The sequence below is a fragment of the Gopherus flavomarginatus genome, chromosome 12 (genome assembly GCF_025201925.1).
Source record: "Gopherus flavomarginatus isolate rGopFla2 chromosome 12, rGopFla2.mat.asm, whole genome shotgun sequence".
NCBI lineage: Eukaryota > Metazoa > Chordata > Testudines > Testudinidae > Gopherus > Gopherus flavomarginatus.
In genome coordinates, this window is record NC_066628.1 from 10572072 (window position 1) to 10595170 (window position 23099).

At 49.1% G+C, this 23099-nt stretch overlaps 1 non-coding gene across 1 annotated transcript; it reads left to right on the forward strand.

The window, feature by feature from the left end:
* The first annotated feature begins 13025 nt into the window (after window positions 1–13025).
* TRNAV-AAC (transfer RNA valine (anticodon AAC)) lies at window positions 13026–13098 on the forward strand. Its single transcript has one exon. It is a non-coding gene; the product is annotated as a tRNA-Val (tRNA).
* Window positions 13099–23099: the final 10001 nt, after the last annotated feature.

A 23099-nucleotide genomic window follows, 5' to 3' on the forward strand; every position in this document is an offset into this window, starting at 1 on the left:
TCCTGTTTCAGCATCACCCCAATAGGCCAGTAACATACATACTACCAGAGACCCTCCTCTGCTGCAGAACACTTTGGGAACAGAGCACAGGAGCAGCATCACACAATGTCAAATATCTCCTCTTTACTCAAGTAAAACTGGGGTTAGGTCCAGCATAATGAACAGAAGCTTCCTACCCCCAGCCTTCTCTCAAACCCTGAGCCTTCTCTACCCAAACCAGAATGTGCTTGGGGTGTAACAAGCAGGCGGCTGGAGTCAGAGCTGCCAGTCCAGGGTTACTTATCATACAGACACTCAGTGCGTCATTGAACGCTGGCTGGGAGTATCCAGACAGGGGAGCTCCAGCAGCAGAACACTGAATCTCACCCAGGATTACAGATGACACAACTCCTCGCTGATCTGGATTGCACCCCAGCATGTGAAAATGGCCTAGGTTGGTAGTGACATTTCTTGAGACATAGAGAGTCTTGCTCCCATATCACCAGGTGTAATAGAAATAACAGGAAAGGCCAAATATGGAAAACTGATTGTTCAGCTTGCTTTTGACCTGCATCATATTTTGCAATATATTCCAAATAAGGAAATTAACGTGCAACGTATGTGTCATTGTTTGTGGTTTTAAGCTGTAAAAGGCTTGTGTGATTTTTAGCTCGGGAACAGTATTCCAATAGCTGTCGCCCCCTGCGTGCTTGTAACCAAGAAAAGAGCCTCAAGCTGAGCTGATTCAAATATTAATCCTGTGGTCGTTTTCGACAACAGCCTCAATAGGTCCCTGTGATGCAATGTAAGGCTACATCTAGACTACCCACCGTATTGGCGGGTTAAAATCGATTGCTCGGGGATCGATATATGGCATCTCATCTAGACGCCATATATCGATCCCCGAGTGCGCTTATATCGATTCCGGAACAACACCAGCCCCAACGGAGTTGCTGATTTGACAGGGGGAGCCGCGGACATCGATCCCGCGCGGTGAGGATGGGTGAGTAATCCGATCTTAGATATTCCACTTCAGTTACGTTATTCACGTAGCTGAATTTGCGTATCTAAGATCGATTTCCCCCCGTAGTGTAGACCAGCCCTTAATGTCTTCACACCTTCCCCCTGCAGGAGAATGACTGTTTGACCAGCTGTTTGCCTTGCTGTCTCTGAGGAACTGGTCTGTGGGTGTTCCCCAGAACTGTAACTTTTTCAGTAATATCATACTGTAAAATCTCACAATTTTACATACAGTGTTACTACACATTTTAACAGGAGGATAATATTCAGTAGGTTATGCGTTTTCTAATGATACCTCACAAGCCATACTGGGTACAAAATTGATCATAATTTTCTAGAAGAGTGAACACAGGGGTAGAGATTGACACAGTGTCTGTGTGTGTGTTCCCAGCAGATATGTGGGTATTTCAATCCCTCATAAGCACAATGTTTGGCATCTTCAAGGACCTGGGGAACTGGTCCTGGGAATTCACTAGTTTAGCAAGTGTGAGACTGCATGAAATTGTGAGACACTTTGGTATTAATAATAAAATAATATAATCTGATAAAATTGCAATGAATCATGCTAGGTATGCCATGTAAAGTGTCATTGAAAATGTTATGATTTTCCAAGTATGATAATTTTGTTTCTATGTTTCTATCACCTTTGTATTGTGAGTTACAGATATGTAAGGTATATCTGTATTTCCAGACTTGTGCAGTTTTTCTGGGTGACACCCCCAGACATATTGGCATCAACATTGCCTAGCATGTTTGATGGCCCATTGAGGGTCATCAGCTGTACAATGAACCTATGGACCAAGGGGATACACCTATTGAGTCAGCAAGACATGCCGGGGTTTGCCTGTGTAATGAAACTTCCAAAGCTTTTCCATGCCATGTGCTGTGAAGCTTGTGTTTGGGACACAGGAAGTACAAGACACATGGCAAAAGGAATATAAAGCGCAGCTGCATCATCTCCATCTTGTCTTCAATCCCCCTTCCTACCTCTGGAGCAACTTCTCTAGAAACTGAACCCTGGAACAAAGGACTGAATGACCCATCCAGCTGTGGATGCGTTCCAGACAGACTTTCAAGCCAGCAACTCACCAATACTGCTAAGAACCTGATATATCCATTTGAGAATGTATCTGACTGCTTTTCCATTTAAATTCTTTCTGTCTTTCTTTCTTTTAAACCTTAGTTTAGATGCTAAAAAATTGTCTGGAAGGATGGAATTTAACGTCATTCTTTCATTTGTTCTTTCTACTAAACATTTAGTTTAACTGCTAAAGGATTGGCTGGCAGCATGGTATTTTGGATGAGATCCAAACCTGGGTAATGTGGCTAACCTTCTACCCACCCACTTCCTGGATCCAATTAGGATCACTCTCCTGCTGCCCTCTGGCCATGCTGTATCACATTGAGCAGAGTTTTTAAGTAACCTCTCACTGTACGGGACATAGTTGCTGATTAGGAGTCAGAGAACTGTCATGCAATAAAGGGGGCCGTGTGATTTCTTTTTTCAGAGTCTCGTTAACCAGTGTGTGGGATCAGAAGCACAGTTTGTGACTGGTCAGTGAGTTTAACTTCAGTGTTAACCACCAGTTTGGGGAGCATCTGCTCTCCCTTTTTCAGCCTGCTCTGACCTTGGCATTTTCAGTGAGGACTGCCCCAGGCACACTAGGTCACACTAAGCACTGAAGATATATTAATAGAATGTTTTTGATGATCAAGTTGTATGAAATCAACTGAACTCCTTTGTTTTCTTTCATCTGAGCGGAGTTTCTGGTTTTCCAACGTGATATGATCTCCCAGCTGGAACAAGGGGAAAAGCCATGGGTCCCAGAGCTCCAGGGTTCAGAGGAAAGAGAGATCCTGAGATCTCCCCGCACAGATGAGGAAACATTAAACCAACTCAGAATCTGTAAGTGCCTGAAGGAAACATCTAGGATGCCCTACAAAGCTCTTGGGAAGTCTCTCAGTTCATTATTGTCCGTAGCAGGGGTCGCATCCGCAGGGTAAATATAGCTCAAGGCTTCCTATAGATGCTAGCAGACACCGGGCTGTAGCTTTCTCCCTTCCCCCTGTGAAGTTGGATGGGATGTGAAGGCTGAATTGATCCCCTCCTCTCTCCTGTTGGGGGGAGCTGAGTTCCTGATTTTTATTTGACCTCTCTCCAGCACTTGTTTTGGTTTGGCCTTCCCCTTTCCATCCCTGTTTGAGGTTTCTGTCTCTATCACAGCAGGTGATGCAATGACGTGTGAGGTTCAGCACAGACCAGAAAAAGAGCAGGGAAACCAGCCAGGGGAGAAAATGGATAAATTTATTTCCTGTCAGGGAACTCAGAAGGGCCTTAAGGAAACCAGAATACAGCAGGAAATCTGCAGGGAAAAGCAAAAAAAATACATGTGCTGAGTGTGGGAAAAACTTCACTTACAGATCAGGCCTTTCTCAACATCAGAGAATCCACACAGGGGAGAGACCCTGTGAATGCAATGAGTGCGGGAAAACTTTCAGTCGCTACTCGCACCTTATTGGGCATCAGAGAATCCACACAGGGGAGAGATCCTATGAATGCAGTGAGTGCGGGAAAACCTTCAATCGCAGCTCTCACCTTATTCAGCATCAGAGAATCCACACGAGCAAGAAGCCCCGCGAATGCCGTCAGCACGCCTGCACAACTTGTAAAGCGGTGATGTAGAGAAATCTCTGTATTAACGATCTCTATAAATCTTTATAACGTTGCATTGTGTTATTTTGTATTAAGTATCTTTCTCTATTAAGTATCTTTATGACATTGCATCCGGCATGATGTTATTTTGTAATTCATATGACTTGGCATTGTGCCTCTCTATTTTCATACAACTTTGTATTAGATCCCTGTATAGAAAATTGGTAGAAAACTTTGTATCAAATGTTATAGCCCCTAAGGATAGTATAGTTAAAGTCAAAGAAAACATGTGCCTTTTTGCTAGAAGTAGAGTAAGATCTTCCCCCGCACTCTGTAATCAATTGCTCTATTGACTGAATGAGGTGTGAATGAGTGAGGCTTGGAAGACACCCACCTCCAGACAGCTACAACAGTTGAAGAGGGAATGGGAGCCAGAGCAAAGGACAATACAACTTGTCAAGTGGGCCCAATAAAGAAGAGCAGACATATTGATGGCCTCAGGGATTAGAAGCAAGCACCTTCTTCAGAAAACACCCTCTTTGAGCAGCATTGGGACAACACCCAGAGAAAAGCAGCACAAAGACCAACGGACGCAGACCCAGATTTTGAATCTGGTCTAGATTTGCATAAGAGGGAAGCTGCTATAAATGCGAGGTGTCTTGCAGAAGGACCCCGGATCTCGTCTTGTCACCATCGGACCATCGATTTGGATCGGTAGAAGCCCGGCTCCACCCCTCCCCCATCTAACTCACCTGGCCAGTGCAGTTAAGGGGAGCAACTAGTTGGTAACAACAGCAAGACGGAGTGTGTTTATGTCTGTGTGTGTGCGTGAATGCATGACTGTGATATATATCTCATGTGCATATCATAGAGTATTAATTGATACCTGTATTACTAATAAATGTGGCATTTTGCCTTAATCCCCCTGAAAAGTTCCTGTACAGTACTTTGAGTACAACAGCGAGGGCCACAATACTCCAAAGAAAACAGTTGAGGACCGAAACCCCCCGGCCCTGCGGAAACACCCCCCACTCAGGACCTCCCGGCCTGGCGGAAACACCCCGCCCAGCCCTGCAGAAACAAACCCTCCTTCCCCAGCGCCGCCCCACCAAAACAGCTGTGGGTCAAAAAGGAAGGTTGGTGGTGGGTAGGTGTTACTTGATGTTAAATCAACCAGGGACTCCCAGCCAAAGAGGTTTCTGGGAGCCCTCAGGGTCAAATTAAAGGGCCTGGGGCTCTGACGACTGGGGAAACCCGGAGCTTTTCAGGGCTGGGGCAGGGATTTAAAGGTCCCAGAGCTCCTGTTGCTGAGGGGAGCCTGAGCCCTTGAAATCCCAGCCTCACTCCATCCCCTGGAGCTGCCGCCGGGATTCAAAGGGCTCTGTGCTGCCTGCAGCCACAGGGATCCCTGAGCCCTTTAAATCTCAGCTGCTGCTGGGATTCAAAGGGCTCTGGGCTGCCCGTGGCGGTGGGGAGCCCTGAGACCTTTAAACCTCAGCTGCGGCCGGGAATCTCTGCGAGCAGCCCAGAGCCCTTTGAATCCCGGCCGTGGCTGGCAGGCCGGCTTTAGGAAGTGCAGGGCCCAATTTGAACATTTTTGGCGGGGCCCCACAGGGATGATTGGGGAAAAAAAAGCCTTTCAGTTCTTAACAACCGGTTCCCTATAAAAAGTTCTGCCACTGTATGTATTTATTGTACCAGTAGGGTTACCATACGTCCGTATTTTCCTCCCGGATGGCGATTTAAGAACCAAAAAGCCTGACATGTCCGGGAAAGTACAGATGTATGTTAACCCTACCTAAAAGTTCTTTTTTAAAAAGATGGGTCTGAACTAGAAATGAGCTCTGCCACTCCCTTAGGGTGTGCTGGGGTGCACATGTGTGGGTCCCAGCTGCTCCCTGCCCATCTCATTGAAGCAGGTGTGCAGGGTTACTTCCCTCGGAACTGCAGGGCACCAGTGAACATGGGGCTGGCTGGAGGTGGGGGAGGGGGAGGATGCGAGAGGTAGGGTCTGGCTGCAGGCTGGGCAAGGGGTGTGGGGCAGGCTGGAGACAGGAGGTGTGGGGTGGGCTGGCTGGCTTCAGGCAGGGCCACAGGGAGGGTGCGGCATGGGTTGGCAGGGCTGGAGACAAAGGAGTGCGGGACTGGCTGGCTTCAGGCAGCGGGGTGCGGCAGGGGTTGGCTGGAGACGGGTTGGTGCAGGGCTGAAGGCAAGGCAGGGGGTACGGGGTTGGCTGGAGACAGGGCAGGGGGTGCAGGGCTGGTGCGGGCAGGGCAGGCAGTATGGCAGGGGTTGGCAGGGGACAGGACAGGGGGTGCAGGGCTGGTGCGGGCAGGGCAGGCAGTGTGGCAGGGGCTGGCTGGAGACAGGGAAGGGGGTGCAGGGCTGGCTGGAGACAGGGGTTGGTGCAGGGCTGAAGGCAAGGCAGGGGGTGTGGGGCTGGCTGGAGATGGGCAGGCTGCAGGCAGGAACTGGTGCAAGCAGGGCAGGAGGTGCGGGGCTGGTGCGGCAGGGGGTGCAGCAGGGGCTAGCTGGGGACGGGCTGGCTGCAGGCAGGGCAGGGGGTGCAGGTACAGGGGGTACAGTCCATCCTCTATGGTGAGTGCCTTCTCCTCCTCCTCCCTCTCCCACTAGGGTAGCAGCAGCAGCCTGGGGCTTGGGGGCTATTTCAAGGGCCCGGGGCGCCCCTGCTTCCACTGCCCCAGCTCTGTAAATAGCCGCGGGAACCCTGGGGAAGCAGCGGGGCTCCAGTGGCTATTTAAAGGGCCGGGGAGGTAGAAGCAATGGGAGTCCTGGACTTTTTAAATAGCCCCCAGAGCCCCGCAGCCATACCCCAGGGCTCCAGCAGCAGGTCTCTAGTAGCAATTTAAAGGGCCTGGGGTTCCAGCCCCTGCTGGGAGCCCCAGGCCTTTTAAATTGCCCCCTGGGGAAACTGGGCCACCCTGGTACAGCGCACTGGCTTTTGCTGGTACTGGGGCTTGGGTGCGGGATCCTCTTAGGAGCGAGGCCGATTCAAGGGAATTGGTTGAATTGGCCTAAAGCCGGCCCTGGTGGCTGGGATTTAAAGAGCTCTGAGCTCCCCGCCCGCCTGCCCAGAGCCCTATAAATCCTGGCCGCGGCTGAGATTTAAAGAGCTCTGGGCTCCCTGCGGCTGCGGGCAGCTCAGAACCTTTTGAATCCCGGCCGCGGCTGAACTTTAAAGGGGTTTGGATTCCCCGCGGCTACGGGCAGCCCAGAGCCCTTTGATTCCCGGCTGCGGGATGCACAGTGAGACTTCACGGGCCACACGTTGCCCGTGGGCCGTATGTTGTGCAGGCCTGGCATGGAGGGGCAAAATAGGTAAGAAATTTCCGTGGCCTGTCACTAGCAAATAGTAGCCACCATGGATCCTGCCAGAGGTGGCTACATCTTAGCACTGTGGGAAGCAACCCTTCACAGAGACCATTTGTCTTGTGGTTTGGGATACTTCTCAAGACATGCTGCACTCAGAGTGACCCCCTCATCCTGTGCCAGCTGGAGAAAAGAAAAGGGGCCAGCCAACTCTCCCACTACCAGCTGCGAACCACTGATCCCCAAACAGGGGGAGGCCTCTGGCTTTGATGTGTATTAAATATCAGGCTGGTCTCTTTCTTTGGCAAATATCTAACAGAGCTAAAAGAGGGAACAAATGATCCTCAAAGGAGAGGGGAAAGACAATCACTGGGAAATTTAATCCCCTGCAACATCCAGAATGGAGAGCGACTCAGGGCAACAGGTTCCCCCGAAGGAAGAAGTTTTGGGGATTTAGAAACATAAGGAACAGCACAAAACTTGAGAGGATTGTTAATTGACATTTGATAATGACACAGAGGGAAAACCTGAGCTTTCAGATCAGTGTTCAGAAATGAAAGACAAAGGGTGGAAATCAGAGATTTTGGATCCATTTTGCAAATTATAGAGAGGAAAGTGGAAAATCAGAGGGATTTTATATCAGTTGTTGATCGGAGGTAAAATCTGAGTGTTTCACATGAATACTTGATAAATGAATAAAGAGGAAATGGGCAACATTTGCAAACATTTTGTGTTCAATAATCTGAGAAAAGGTGTAAATCTGAGATTTTCTTATTATTTTATAATTAGAGACAGGAAAATCTCAGGGCATATTCAATTAGAAATAGACAACTAGAGAGAAGTGGGGCAAATGTTTAGGTTATTTTATTTGAATCTTTGAGATTTGCAAAGAAATTGTGTCACAAACTGCATATTTGATAACATGAGAGGAAAACACCAAGATCTGAGGGGAGAGAGTCACTTTCCTGTCAGGGCCCAGTGCTCCCTCCTCCTCCCCCTCCGGGGTCTCTCACTCACTGGGGGCTCCAGGCGGGGCTGGTGCGGTCAGAGCCTGGGGCTGCCTAGGGGGCAGGTCCCAGCTGGAGAAAGCCCCCCCCTCGGCCAGGATAGGAATGTGCTACTGGTAGCAGCCTGGGGCTGGACCCTCTCTATGGGGGACACTTGCTCCCCCCTCCCCTTCCTGGCCCTTCCCACGCCCTGTTGCCAGCAGAGAGTGGCCCCCCCAGCCCAGCCCAGAGGTGTCCCTGTCTCAGGCCCCCCCCAGCCTCTGCCCATTAACCCTCTGCCCAGTTCAGAAATCACTCGGGGGAACCATTTCCCACCTACACAAGGACAAATCACTGCAGGTGAAAATGGGGGGAAACACCCCAAACCTGAGATCTGAACTGGCCATTGGCAATGGGGAGAGAAAATGGGGCACAATGGGGGGAGGGGAACAGGGAACTTCTCAGGGGTTTGAGGGAAGGGGGTGTCACCCTGGATGTTGCTTGTTGCTCTCTAGGGAGAAAGGGGGCAGGACAGGAGAGGAGGGGGGTCTCCACGGAGGGGGCAGTGGTAATTCCGAGGGGATCTCAGCCCTCCCTTTTTCTCCCCGCTCCTCAGGGGTCACCTGCTCTTCTCCCCTCGCCCCCCGGCCATGTCCCGGCTGCACAGACATTTTCCATCCATCCCTTTCCCAGGTCTCCCCCCCTCCGCAGCCCCCGCCCGACCCCACGCAGGGGCTGCTAGGTGTAATGCATGTTCAGTAGGGATTTCTCCCCTACTAATGCTGGGGTGTCCTTCTCCTATAGGTTAGTCTACTAATGATCTCATCTTGGTGCCATGTGTGTCAGTTCATTGCCATGGCACTCGTGTGCTTAGACATCTGAGGATGCTCTATAGAAAGCTCCTTGAGTGGGGTGATCCACAGGGAGTAGCTCAAAGCTCCAAAGTGCCTGGCCAGGGGCAGGACATTGGCACAGCAAGGGAGGGGTGTGGCAGTGACATCACAAAGGCCTTTTGCAGGACCTCACACTATTGGTCAAAGACTATTGGTGAGCAGGTGGTGACCTCACAGAGAGATCCTGACATCAGTCAGGGGCCAGGGGCTAGGGAAACCTCAGAGACCCCTGTGGCTTTGCTTCAGCAAGTCTCCTTCTCCAGGTCTCTGTCTGAGGACTGAGAGAGTATTCGGGTTCACGGACGTGAGCGCCAGGAGAAACCTCTTTCCAGTTTTCTCCTTCCCTTGTAGTGATTTTACTAGAAAACAGCCGTCCCTGTTTAGAAGGTAAGAGCCTCCTGGAGGTGTGAAACCTGTTCAGTCTGATCCATCTGGTGAGAGTTGAATTCTAGGCATGGAAAACATGAGCTTAAGGAGGCAGAATTTTATTCCGCACCTGGGATTTTGTCCCTTAGAATCATGGGGACATTAGGGTTTGTCCTTTGTGTTTCACCTTTTCCTCCATCCACCTGTCCCTCCCTCCTTTCTCTTCATCTCTTCTTTTGTCCTTTCTCCTGTTCCCCTCCCAACACCAGGACGAGTGTGTGCATTGTGTGTTGCGGGGGAGTGCTCTGCAGCTCTCACTGTGGGAGCTCCATCCAAAAATGTGAGGCTGAAATAGTGCTCAGGCAGTCAGGGCTGGATTAACCTTTTGTTGGCCCTGGCACCAAACATATTTGTGGGCCCCAGTGTAGTCACTGTGGGCTCCGAGTGTGGGTCTGGTGGGGCAGTGCCATTGGTGCCTTCGTATACCCGGTACTGAACCTCAGAGACATTTTGCATTTTGATCACACACCTCTCCATGACTATATGCATTGCCATACACAGCTCCCTCAGTCCGCGGGTTTTCTTATTGAGCTGTACACCCATGTGGGTTTACCAGTGTCCACAGTGAGCAGAACTTTCATAGTGACCAAGGAAACTCCCCACAGATTTATCTCTTTCCTCATTCAGACCTTCTCTAGCCATGTCTCCAGTACCCCCCCCATGTCACCAGTCACTGCATGTGGTCCTAGTCTCAGCTCAAAGTCCTAAAGCCAGCAGACACCTGATCAGTTCTGACAGATCCCTCCCTCAGCCCCCATCCTGCCATGTGAGCAAGCCACCTGCAAACACCATTTCCCCGAAGTGAGGACTTAGCCCTTGGGAATCTGAAGACACCAGCGTCTCTCCCTCTGCTCCCATCTACATGCTAGTCTGCTACCTGGTCACCACCACCTCTCCCCATACTTGTTTCCTTTCTACTTTGGACATGCTCCCAACCAGATGGAAGCTCCCTCTGCAAGCCTGACCTGCTCCCGCCTTCCCTGCTCCCCCGACATTCCTTTCCTACTGGTGACCTCTGTTCCTTGAGGTTAACTCCAGTGTCTTTAGGTGCTCTAGCTTAATGGCCCCAGGAGTCATAGAGCCACTTGTAGTTTCTCTAGCTACAGCCATGGGGCAACTGCCAGAGGCCAGCCTTAGACAGCTGCAGCTACTAGCCGCAGGAGCGGAGGCAATGCCAAGGCTGAGCATGCTTGAACCTTGCAAGGGCAGCACTAGGGACTCTAAATCCTCAGCACTGGCCCTAGGCAGCTGCAGACTCTGGAGTTAGGCACTTTCCTCCTCTAGGTTCCTGCATGGTTACAGAACTGCAGTAAAGTGGAACAATTTTCAGCTTCTGTGATTGGAAGATGTCTGGATCCATCTAATAAGACTGTCCTACATAAATGAGGAAAGTTGAGGTGCCTTTATTATTCTTTTGTTCCATTCTTTGTTTCTATGGGGAATTTGCCAGTGCAATATCACTGTCTTCCCTTTAAACAAACAAAACTAAAAAAAAAAGTGTAATGGCTGTTGAAAAGTTACTGTTACAGGTCCCTTCAGAGCTTGGGCCTAGCACTATGGCACCATGTCAAATCCAGTACTGCTCCCAACTCTGTCCAGCTCTGCTGCTGGTAGGATCCCTTCCCATTCTTTTTGTTTCCTGCCTCCCCTCCAAGGAGAAGCTCTGCATTGTTCCTGTGTGGGGAATTGAACCCAGGCTGCCTGGGTGAATGCCAAGAATCCTAACCACTAGACCACATGGGACTTCCATAATGCATTTACATGTTCATATTCAATAACACAATTAAACGTAGCCATTCAAAGTAGCCATTTAAAAGAAGCCATTCAAAAAACTTCAAAAACAGACTTCAAAGAGAAATTGCAGAGTTACAACTGATCTGCAAACTTAACACCATTAATTTGAGCTTGAAGAGGGACTGGGGGTGACTGGCTCACTACAAAAGCAATTTTCCCTCTCTTGGTATTGACACCTCCCTGTCAATTACTTGGAGAGAGCCACATCCACCCTGACTGAATTAGCCTTCAACACTGGTTCTCCCCTTGTATGGTAACTCCCTTTACATCATGTTCCAATATATATTTATGCCTCTATCTGCAATTTTCACTCCATGCATCTGAAGAAGAGGGCTTTTTACCCACGAATGCTTGTGTCCAAATAAATCTGTTAGTTCTTAAGGTGTCACCGGACTCCTCGATGTTTTTGTGAAATAAAAGCAAAATGCACTCTAAGCTGATCTTAACCCTTTCAATGCCCTTACAAACTTAGATGCTTCTCACCACAGGCCAGCTGGTGGCTTTTCAGCCAGGCTCTCCCCTTTCGTCAGCGCTTCAGTTGCTTGGTGTGGGGGTGTCTGTAGATGTAGGTGGACGAGAGAGACAAAGCATGGCAAATGTCTCTGCTTTTATCATGTCCTTTCTTCCCTCTTGGCTTTGCTCCCCCTTCAGAGTCAGGTGAGCATCACTGCGTCTCTCCAAGCAAGTCTGAGCAATTCCCCTGGGGTGTCCTCTTGCAGGTAAGTGATTGCACTGTAGCTCCCTTGCTGAACAATGGCTGTTGATGGGTTGTTTGACACCCTGTCCGGGTGTTGGTTACTTTCCTTGCTGTTGTCACTGGGGAGCTAATATTTGGCTGACTCCCCCACCTTACAGCATAGTGATAACCACACTGCACAATTCTCATAACTTCATATGCATGAATGGTAAACATCTATGGGTAGAGAAATGACTTTCAGCAGATCATATCCTTTCCCCTGATACCTTACAAGGCATGCTCTGTATATAAGATCACGATTATATGAAAATGAGGAATATGGGGGTTACAGCACACTCCCCCAAAGGTACAGAATGTCACACTGAGATTCTATTTTCATTTGTTATGTAACAGCATTAAAGAGATCCAGTGACTGACCAATGGCATTTTCAAGTGCTAAAATAGCAAGTGCTGTTGGTCTCTCATTGGCCATCAGCGACTGAAGATACGGTTTAATGAGCCAGAGCTTCAAGGCGAGGGTGGCTCTGTCCACTGCCTTCCGTTGCGCTGCTGGGCACCAAGTCCCTGGCGGTCAATATGTGAAGCTGGGAGAAGAGAGTGGGGTGGCAAGCGGTGGTAGAACTTTTGCCACCAGGGTCTAGCTGTCTAACTTCCTCTTCGTACTGCTGGGCCCCCGTTGCCTTCAGGTAACACAGGAACTAAGGCAGGAATAGGGTGAGGAAGCAAGTAAAGCCGAGCAAGGAAGGCAAAAGTTAATCTTATCTTCATGGGCAGCTCGCAATGACGTCCTTTTTCTGTGCCACAGCTGACAACAACATCCCAGACAGAAAAGTAACAGGCCAAAAAGAAACCTAGCAGCTGCTGAAACAGTTCAGTTGGGAGCGTGCTAGACTAACAGGCTCTTCTATCCTCCTTTATGCACGGGCGGGATGTTTTCTGAGAGTGCAGCAGTTCCTTTAACTGCCACGAGTCCCTCATTTCAGGCTATGCAGCAGGAAAAGACAGCATGGGCTTCTGCACCGAGTTGGCCCACCTGACCTTTCATTCTTCTCTTGCTCTTTGTCAGCAAGGAGAAGAAAAAGAAGCTCTCCCTCAAGCTGGAGTCACACGGGCGAGGTAAGGACGACTTCCTGAGTGCTGGCTCCAGTCCTCTGCCCTGCCAGCTGACCTATCGAGGGGCTACCACCACATTCTCTAGATTTGTCCATCAGTCTGTGCCAGAGTGAGCAACAACCCAGTAGGTGGAGTTTCTGTCGTGTAGTGGTTATCACATTTGCCTAACACGCAAAAGGTCCCTGGTTCAAAACCAGGCAGAAACATGCTGGCTTCCTTTTCCCAGATCCCCTTGCTGTTCAGAAAGGCCACTCCTCCTATTGGCCTGTCCCTGGGATAACTCCAACTCCTGCATGACAGAGGATGCTGACAGCAGTGGAGAAAGCACCTTGGTGTCAGGCTGGAGAACCTAGAGTAGTTAGGCCAGTCACCATTTGGAGGCTTGTGGCTTGGCCACCTCTGCTGTTGGAGGTTGGCCTATAGAGGCTCTCACTTCCTGCTGGGCTCCTTTGCGTGACTGGCCAAAGGAGGAAGTGAGGCAGGAATGGGGCAATAGAGGAAAGTTGAGCTGAGGAAGGCAGGGAAGAAGCTGTGCGGCTAAGTGGGGTTAGTAGAGCACCACCCTTCATTCTGCAAAGCCTGGGGAGGTGTGGTTGGCTGCTGGGAGGTAGAATCCTGTGCCTGCCTCTTGGCTTCCCAGGAGTGGCTACTTGCAGCCCAGGAGAAGAAGGGAGGTTCTGGGTGAAAGGAAAACAAGCAAAGCTGAGTCCAAGTGGAGAATGGCGGCTCCCTTTATGGCCAACCTGGGGGCATGACTGATGGTTTTAGAGGTGGAGGCTGGGCTGGCTGTGAGCAACTGGGATCCAGGAAACCCCCACCTGCCCTTCTGAGGGCTGAACCCATGGAGGTGCGGTTGGCTGCTGGGAGACAGACCCCTGTGGCTGCCTGTTGGCATCCCAGGGATGGCTACTTGCAGCCCAGGAGAAGCGGGGTTCTGGGGGGAAGGAAAAGCAGCAATGGTGAGGCTGAGTGGGCTCCTTTCTGGCCGAGATGGTGGACTGTGGTGAGTCTGGGAGTTGCCTGTAAGCCATAAGTGGACGTAGTGCAGTGAAAACTGCTGCTCCATTCTGGCCGACCTGGGGGCGCCATGGATGACTTGGGAGTGGGGGCAGGGCGCTGGCTGTGAGCAAATGGGATCCAGGAAGGCCCAGCCTGCCCCTCCAGGGGCCGAGTCTTCTTCTCTCCTGCCATGGGGAGCCTGACCTTAAGCCTGCCCAGCATGTGCAGCAGCTCGAGCATTAAGCCTTCCTGTGTGCATAACTGAACTACGCCCTAGTGTAATAAGGTGTAAAGTTTAGATTGTGAATTTATCTTTAATTTCCATGGTAATTTACTTTGATCTTTTATTCCTACCACTTATAATCCTTAAAACTCCATCTTTCTGTAGTTAATAAATCTGTTTTATGCTCTACTTAAACTGGTGTATTTTGCTTGAAGTTCTTGGGAAATCTCAGCTCCATTACAAGGCTGGTTCATGTACTATTCACAGTGAGGGAGGGGTGGACCCTGTGTAATAAACTCACACTGATCAGGCTTCTGATTAAGGCAAGATGGTATGATCCAGGGGTGCAAGGCTGCAGAGCTGTAGGGGGGGCGACTTTCTATCATTAGTGTTATGAGTGGCTGCAGAAGCATTCATGTAATTCAGTTGGCTGTGTCCCTACCTACGGATGTCTGTGTAAGTGCAATATCTGCCAGAGATTCACAGCTTGTCTCAGCATCACATGTGTGAGAGGGAGTCCAGGTGGTGGGACAAAGGGCTCAGGGGTCCCACTGTTCAGGTTGCATCCCATAGATCCCATCACAGACTTTCAACAACCACAGCGGGTGCTCACTGAGACAGAGAGAGAGATGCCAAAATAGTGATCTCCAGTGCCAGCAGACATCAAACTATCAGAAATTCTGTGCACAGAGAAGACCCTGCTAGTGGAAAATGCCTTTGAAAAAGGCCCTTCTGTCCCCAGTTGTGGTCGTACAGTGCTCAGTGCTCTGCGTTGTGGCCTCAAGAGTCATGGATGCAAGTTGAGTTACGATGACCTTTTCCTTGTCTCCACATTTCTTAGGTGCCTCTTCCAACACTTGTCAGAAAAAATGACCGGTTTCTTTTGGAAGCATTTGCATTGCAAGGCAGAGGCAGTCTTCTCTGCTTCTTCAAAAGATTGACCAAAAAGTGGGAGGAGTGGACAGATTTGGCAAGGCACCACTGGGTGCTGCATCTCTAACGTCCACTTTACCTGGCAAGTGCCTCTGGGACTTTTCTTCCAGCTGCTCCATTTTTCATCAGTGACAATCAAAAGGAAGACGACATGACATCTGTGTGTGGACATCCCCAGCGAATCACAAGGACGTGTGGTGCAGGCTTTTGTGTTGCAGCAATTGCAGTCAAAGCAACCACCATGCCAATGCCAGTCACAGCAGCCTTTTCATCAACTCCAGGCTTGTGATTTGATTCTTTCCAATGTTTCTCTCCAAAGAAGCCTTTTCCTTAGCAAGCAATGACTTGGATACCAAGGGAGGTCTCTTCTGTTTCCTAGAAAGACACAGGAAAATGTGAGCAGAGGAGACAAAACCCATAGAACAAGGTACTACTGGGAGTTGAACCCAGGATCTCCTGTTTACTAGACAGGTGCTTTAGCCACCCAAGCCATGGTGCCTGCCTTGAGAAAATACTTGCAACTGTTCCCTTTGATGGTCCAGGACAACACCTGCAAATTCCAAACTACAGACATTCCCCATTTCCCTCAAGACTTGCACGGAAGAACTGGCAGGCCAAGCCAGGATCTTCTGGTTACTAGGAAGACACTTCAGCCAGCTCTTCCCAAAGATCCCTATCTAAAGACCTTTAAACAGCCTCTGTAGATGTTCACTGACAAAGAGATGCCAAAATAGAGTTCTCCACTGCCTGCAGCCATCACACTACCAGGAGTTCTGCGCACAGAGAGGCCCCTGCTGGTGGAAAAGGCTTTGGTAGAGACTCTTCTGACACCAGCCTGTGCTCATATACTGTATAGCACTTTGTGTTGTGACTTCAACATCCACAGATGCCAGTTGAGTTGGGGGACATTTTTCCTGTCTCCACATTTGTCTAATGGCTCCTTTCAACACTTGCCACCAAAAAGACTTGTTTCTTTTGCAAGCAATGTGCAGCTAGGCAAAGGCAGTCTTCTCCATTTCCTCAGAAGATCACCAAGCTGTGGGGAGAGAAGACACATTCAGCCAAGCTGGATGCTGAATCTCCTCTTTGTTCAGCAGGTGTCTGTGAAGGACATAAATCTCCACCATGTAGAGGGCAAGAATAGGAGTTTATTACACACAGAACTGGCAGAGTGTCACCTTGCTTATTAGGCTCAGAGACACTGTTAATTGATTACAATAGAATATATAGATTTTCCATGGGTGGGGGAAAGAGACGGGGTAGGGAGTTCCAAACTCTGGGATAGGTTTTGCAGCAAGACATGATAAGCACAGTAGCCAAAGGTTAACAGGTTACATAATGTCTCCACCCATGGTCTCAAGTTAGCAAGTTAACATTTCATGAATACTTTGATAAAATGTTATTAGTATAAAATATCTATGCTGAATTCTGATTTGAGGTCCATAGGAAGGGAGCAACTCCTTTGATTGTCCTCCAGGTACATTCCTAGGGTTTAAAGCAAAGAAACAGTGAAAGTATATGGCAATAAAGATTGTTTTCTGTGTGTCTTAAGGCAAGGCATTGGTCCCTGGGAAGAGAGGTGGAAGGATGCCATATCTTATATTGACATCTGCCAACTTTTCATAAACTCAAGGTTGGATCTCTGGGAAGAACGTCTCCCTACAGAAGAGACTTACACAATAGGAACAGGGATTCTTTGTTCAATCTGCAACTCTGAATAAGATACAATTCTTTAGTTCTTAGCTCCAACACCTGGCAATTTGCTGACCAAGCCTATCTTAGCAAGCAAGGCTTTCTGTTTACCCAGCTTTCTTTTAGCTGGTCACTATTTGCTAGGCTTCTGGTCCCTTGATTATACTCTGGACTTTGGGTCTGGAAAAGAGCTGGCACAATCCATAGACCAGGTTGTTATATAATATGCACATGAATTTTAACCCTTCACATACAGTAATGGCAAAGTTCTTGGTTCAGGCTTGTAGCAGTGATGGAATAAACTGCAGGTTCAAATCAAGTCTCTGGAGTCCATCCACAGCTGGGATGGGTCATTCAGTCCCTTGTACAGAGCTTCAGTTTGTAGCAAAGTCCCTTCAGAGGTATGAAGCAGGACTGAAGACAAGATGGAGACGAGGCATCAGCCTTTTACAGTCTCTTGCCATGTGGTCTTTGTTTTCTTTGTCCCAAGGACACTCTATCCAGCACGTGGCATAGAAAAACCTTTGAGTTTTGTCCATAGGCAGGTCCCTGCATACCTTGCTGAGCCACAAGGCATATCTACCTTCTCTCAATGGGTTGATTGTAGAGCTGATGGTCCTTAATGGGCCATCAAGCAGGCTAGGCAGAACTGACACCAACTTGTCTGGCTGGGGTGTTCCTCGGAAGCATAGCACAAGTTTGAATACAGACAGCATAGAGCCAATATTCATAAAGTCAACTACAAAAATGATACACATCTAGAGATAGCATAATTATAATCAGCCAATCAGAACCTCTCCATAGACCCCTTTCACAACAACCTTTCTATCATATTGGCTGCAAATATAGAACAGTGGTCACAATGGTGATCTATAAAGTTACAGATTATGTCAATAACATCACAGGAGGTGACACGGCATCAGTGAGACTGATATTGGAATACTGTCTCCAGTTTTGGTGTCCTCATTTGAAAAAGATACTGTGAAATTGGAGCTGGGGCAGCAAAAAGCCACCAAAATGTTCTGAGGGCTGGAGAAAAATGCCTTCTAGTGAGCTATTGAAAGAGCTCCATCTGTTTAGCTTATCAAAAGAAGATTGAAAGGTGACTTCACTGAAGTGTTGAAGTGCCTTAATGGAGAGAAAAGATTGGGTATTAAAGGGCTCTTGAATGGAGCAGAGAAAGACATAACAAGACCCAATGATTGGAAGGTGAAAAGAGACAAATTCATATTACAACTAAGCCCCAAATAGTCAACAGCGAGGATGATTCACCACAGGAACAAGCTACCAAGGAAAGTGGTGGAATCTCCATCCCCTGAAGTCATTCAATGAAAACTAGATGCCTTTCCCCCAGAAGTAGCTATTGTGTCATGCAGGAGGCCTGTGATATGCAGGGGGTCAGATTAGATGCTGTAATGGTCTCTTCTGGCCAGAAAGTAGACTAATTTTACAGATACTAGTTTTCGGAAAAACTGAGTGTAGCATTGGGAGCAGCATCTGAAGTTTTACTGTCTAGCCAGCTTACTGCCTAGAACGAACGCTCCTTGAGTGGGGTGACCACAGGGAGTAGCTCAAACCTCCAAAGGGCCTGGCCAGGGAAATTGATGCTAGCCTTGGTACATGGACGCACACCGCCGAATTAATGTGCTTAGTATGGGCATGTGTCCACGACTTTATACAATTTCCAGAGCGTTGCACTGTGGGTAACTGTCCCATAGTTCCCGCAGTCTCCCCTGCCCATTGGAATTCTGGGTTGAGATCTCAATGCCTGATGGGGCAAAAACAGTGTCATGAGTGAGTCTGGGTAAATGTCATCACTCAATCCTCCCTCCATGAAAACAACAGCAGACAATCATTTTGCGCCCTTTTCCCTGGATTGCCCGGGCAGACGCCATAGCACAGCAACCATGGAGCCCGTTCAGCCTTTTTTCACTGTCACCGTATGTCTTCTTTATAGTGCTGACAGACATGGTACTGCAGTGCTACACAGCAGCATCCCCTTGCTTTTTGCAAGTTAGCAAAGATGGTTACCAGCCCTACTGTACCGTCTGCTGCTTTGCAAGTTGACAATGACAGTTACCAGTTATACTGCACCATCTGCTGCTGTCATGGGTGCTCCTGGCTGGCCTCGATGGGGTCGGCCACGGGCTTATGGACAAAAATAGGAATGACTCCCCAGGTCATTCTCTTCTTTAAGTTTTGTCTAATGGAGAGTCAGTTCTGCCTAGACTATCAGGCAAGCCTACTAAAGAACCAGAGGGGCAAACGGGCGCTCCGGGTCAGAGCCCTAGAGATCCCGCAGAAATGATGCGCTGCATGCCATTCTAGTGGGTGCCCCTGCAACAACCCTACCCATTGCTTCCCTCCTCCCCTACCCCTCCTGGGCTACCATGGCAGTTATCCTCCCATTTGTGTGATGAAGTAATAAAGAATGCAGGAATTTGAAACAACACTGACTTTATTGCTTCTGCAAGCAGGGATCAAAGGGGGGAGGGGAGCGCAGCCTCCAGCTGCTATGAATGAACCTGGGAGTCATTCCCATCTTTGTCCAGGCACCCCCGGCCGACCTCACCGAGGCCAGTCAGGAGCACTCACGGGACGACGATGATGGATACCTGTCCTACTGTACCATCTGCCGTCCGCAAGGGAAGGGAAGGGGATGCTGCTGTGTAGTGCTCCAGCACCACATCTGCCAACAGCATCCAGTAGACATACAGTGACATTGAAAAAAGGTGAGAGAGGATTTTTTTCCCTTTGCTTTCATGGGGGCAGGAGGCGGGGGAACGACATATACTCTGAACAACCCGCGACAATGTTTTTGACCCTTCAGGCTTTGGGAACTCAGCCAAGAATTCAAATGGTTTTTGGAGAGTGCGGGAACTGTGGGATAGCTACAATCCTCAGTCGCCCCTCCCTCCATGAGCGTCCATTTCATTCTTTGACTTTCTGGTACGCCTGTCTCAGTTCCTTAAGTTTCAGCACTGCGTTGAGTCCCTATTGTGGCCTCTGTCCATCATAGCCTTGGAGATTTTTTCAAATGTTTTGGTATTTCGTCTTTTGGAACGGAGTTCTGATAAAACAGATTCATCTCCCCATACAGAGATCAGCTTCAGTATCTCCCGAACAGTCCATGCTGGAGCTCTTTTTTGATTCTGGGACTGCATAGTCACCTGTGCTGATCAGCGCTCCACGCTGGGCAAACAGGAAATGAAATTCAAAAGTTCACGGGGCTTTTCTTGTCTACCTGGCCAGTGCATCCGAGTTCAGATTGCTGTCCAGAGCAGTCACAATGGTGCACTGTGGGATAGCGCCCAGAGACCAATACCGTCAAATTGCAGCCACACTAACCCTAATCTGACATGGCAATACTGATTTCAGCACTACTCGTCATCAAGGAGGAGTACAGATACCGGTATTAAGAGCCCTTTATATCAATATAAAGGGCTTCTTTGTGTGGACGGATGCAGGGTTAATGTGATTTAATGCTGCTAAATTGGACATAAACTCGTAGTGTTGACCAGGCCAGAGAGAGCAGCAGGTTTCCCCTATTGTTTCCTGCTTTTGTTTCCTTGACTAGTTTCTCCTCTGCACCAACTTGCTGTATTTGTTTGTGAGTCTGACTAGCTCAGTTGGTAAAGCATCAGACTTTTAATCTGAGGGTTCAAGTCCCTGGTCAGGTAATAAACTACTCATTTTATCTTAAAAATCTGTCTTTCTGGAGTCTTCTTTGATGTTTTTTCTCTTCAGGATTTTGCCTTTTCTAAGAAGGGCCTTTGTGTGTGGGGGATTGAAGGGGCAACTTCCTGACAGCCCCTCTGTCCTTGCAGGCTGGAGGAATAAAGGCCTCTGGGCATATAGCATGTTCCTCCCCTGCACGCACACACACAAAATATCCCTATGGAATTAGAATCACCTGCTGCCTTCCCCTGTTCTGCTGGATCCCCAAATGAGGATACTCTTCAGCCTAAACCCATGTCCCCTCTTTGCCCAGTGCCCCTCAGTCCCAACCCTCAGTCCCTCCTATGCTCACTGCTCCTCACTCCCAACCAGAGCCTGCTCCTCTTCACCCTTCTCCTCTGTCCCAACCCACAACCCCCTCCTATTCCCAGTGCCCCTCAATCTCAACCCACAGCTCCTTCCTTCCCCCCAGCAGCAGGTGCTTCAGACCCCCTCAGGAAGATTTTCTTGCAAGGTTTCGTGTATGAGTCTTCATGTGGATTTTACAGTATGTTGGGAATATGTTGGGTTGCTTGCCAAAATGATCACTTTTGGCTGGTGTTGGATTCCCAGTCTCCTTGTTATTGGGACAGGAGAAATAAAGGGTTGTTGTCCTTGTTGTGTGAATCGAGGGCAGCAGAACTGTGCTTGGCAGACCCAGATGGAGGGACTCACCCTCAATTCAATAGCACTTGCTAGGCAGGGGACATTGGTTCCAAAGCCAAGTGGGCTGGGGCCTGAGTCCTCATGCTAAAATTTATGTGTTAGACCAACTTTAGGACAGGGTGGCTGTGGAGGGGTGAGTGAGTCCCTAGACAACATAGTGAGTACGGTGCCTTCTTATTTTCCCCCTTTTCCACCCAGGATGGCAGATGAACTCTACAGAGGCACCTCTGGGCTTGCACTGACTAAGGACAACAGCTGTGAGTGGGGTGCAGAGAGGAGATGGCTCATGTTAAATGACTTTTGGTTGCTGGACTTATGAACCTTAGGGAGAAGGACACTGCCCAGCTTATTTGTGGGTGGGTCTTTTCCTCATAGTTTAGGTTTATGTGTTGGGGCTGCTGACATGACTTCTGCTAACCCTGGGCTTGCATTGCAATGTAGACGTACCCTGAGAGTGCAGCTATACTGAGATAAAATCCCTGTGGCCTGGCTGGCCTGGATGATCTGATTTGGGCTCCTGGGGCTCAGGTTGTGAGGCTAAAAACTGCAGTGTAGACATTTGGGCTCAGACTGGAGCCCAGGCTCGGAGACCCTCACCCCTTGTGGAGTCTCAGAGGCTGGGCTCAAGCCCAAGTGTCTACACTGTAATTTTATTACCCTGTCGCACAAGCCCCACAAGGCTGAATCAGCTGACCCAGGGTTTGAGAATAGTGACTTGGGTGTGCTAATGGCAGTGTAGACATAATGCTAGGCTATGTCCACACTGCAATGAAACATCCAGGGCTGCCCCATGCCAGCTCCGGCTCCTGGGGCTTGGGCCGTGGGGTGGTAAATTTGCAGTGTAGACATCTCAGCTCAGGCTCAATACCGGGGTCTGGGACCCCACAAGGTTGGGAGGGAGTTTAGCAAGCAAAAAAGGTAAAATGGCAGTGGAGTATTACCGTGGACTCAGTGGCATTTCTCCATTGGTCTGTCTGCTTTGGGGCAGGGACAATAACACGTCCTGCTGCTTTTGTTGTTTCAAAGGGCGGTTTAGGATTTTCATTCTCAGACACTGGGCACAAAGCAGGACTCAACCCTCAATGCAAATTAAATGAGCTGCCCACAGATTCTGGCAGCCACAATGAGCATTTGGTGCGAGAGCTCAGACCTGCCCCTGTCTCAGAGGGAGGGGGTCAGCTGCGAGGGGACTGGACCACTGTCCTATCAGCTCTTATCTCCCAAACTTTCAATAACTCTATTATCAGTGGCTCTGAGCATAATTTAAACCATAAGAAAAACCACACTGGGCTAGGCCGAAAGCCCGTCTAGCTCTGAATCTTGTCTTCTGACAGTAGCCAATACCATGTACCCCAAAAGCCACTCCCCTAGGGACCTGAACCCAGGATCTCCTGCTTACAAGGTAAGTGCTTTAGCCAGCTAAGCCATGGTGCTTGCATCTGGTTAAAACACAGTGTCTGACCACACCTGACTCCCTGCCATCTCCACCAGGACCTGACAAGCTTTGCTTGTGTTTGGATTCTGCAAAGCGGAGGAGCAGATGAGGTTTTCCTTCAAGCTGTGTGTGTGTGTGTGTGTGTGTGTGTGTGTGTGTGTGTGTGTGTGTGTGTGTGTGTGTGTGTGTGTGTGTGTGTGTGTGTGTAAATCTTTGGCCAGGTCTGCACTACAAAATTATTTCAGCAGAATTATATTGCTCAGGTCTGTGAAAAACTCACAACTCCCCTTCGGTCGGCAGCTCGTGGCTGGTGTACACACTGCAATGCCACATCTGGTGACAAAACTGCTCTGTTTTGGTGACAAAATAAAACCACTTCGATGAGAGGCCTAGAGCTTTTTGCAGCAAACTTAAAGGGACAGAGTGCCAGTGTAGATGCTGCCGTTCATTATATAACCATAACTGGCCTCCTCCAGTATCCCATAATGCCTGCCGTGAACTCGCCTGCCCTGCATTCTGCTACAGAGCCATGGGACCCTCCC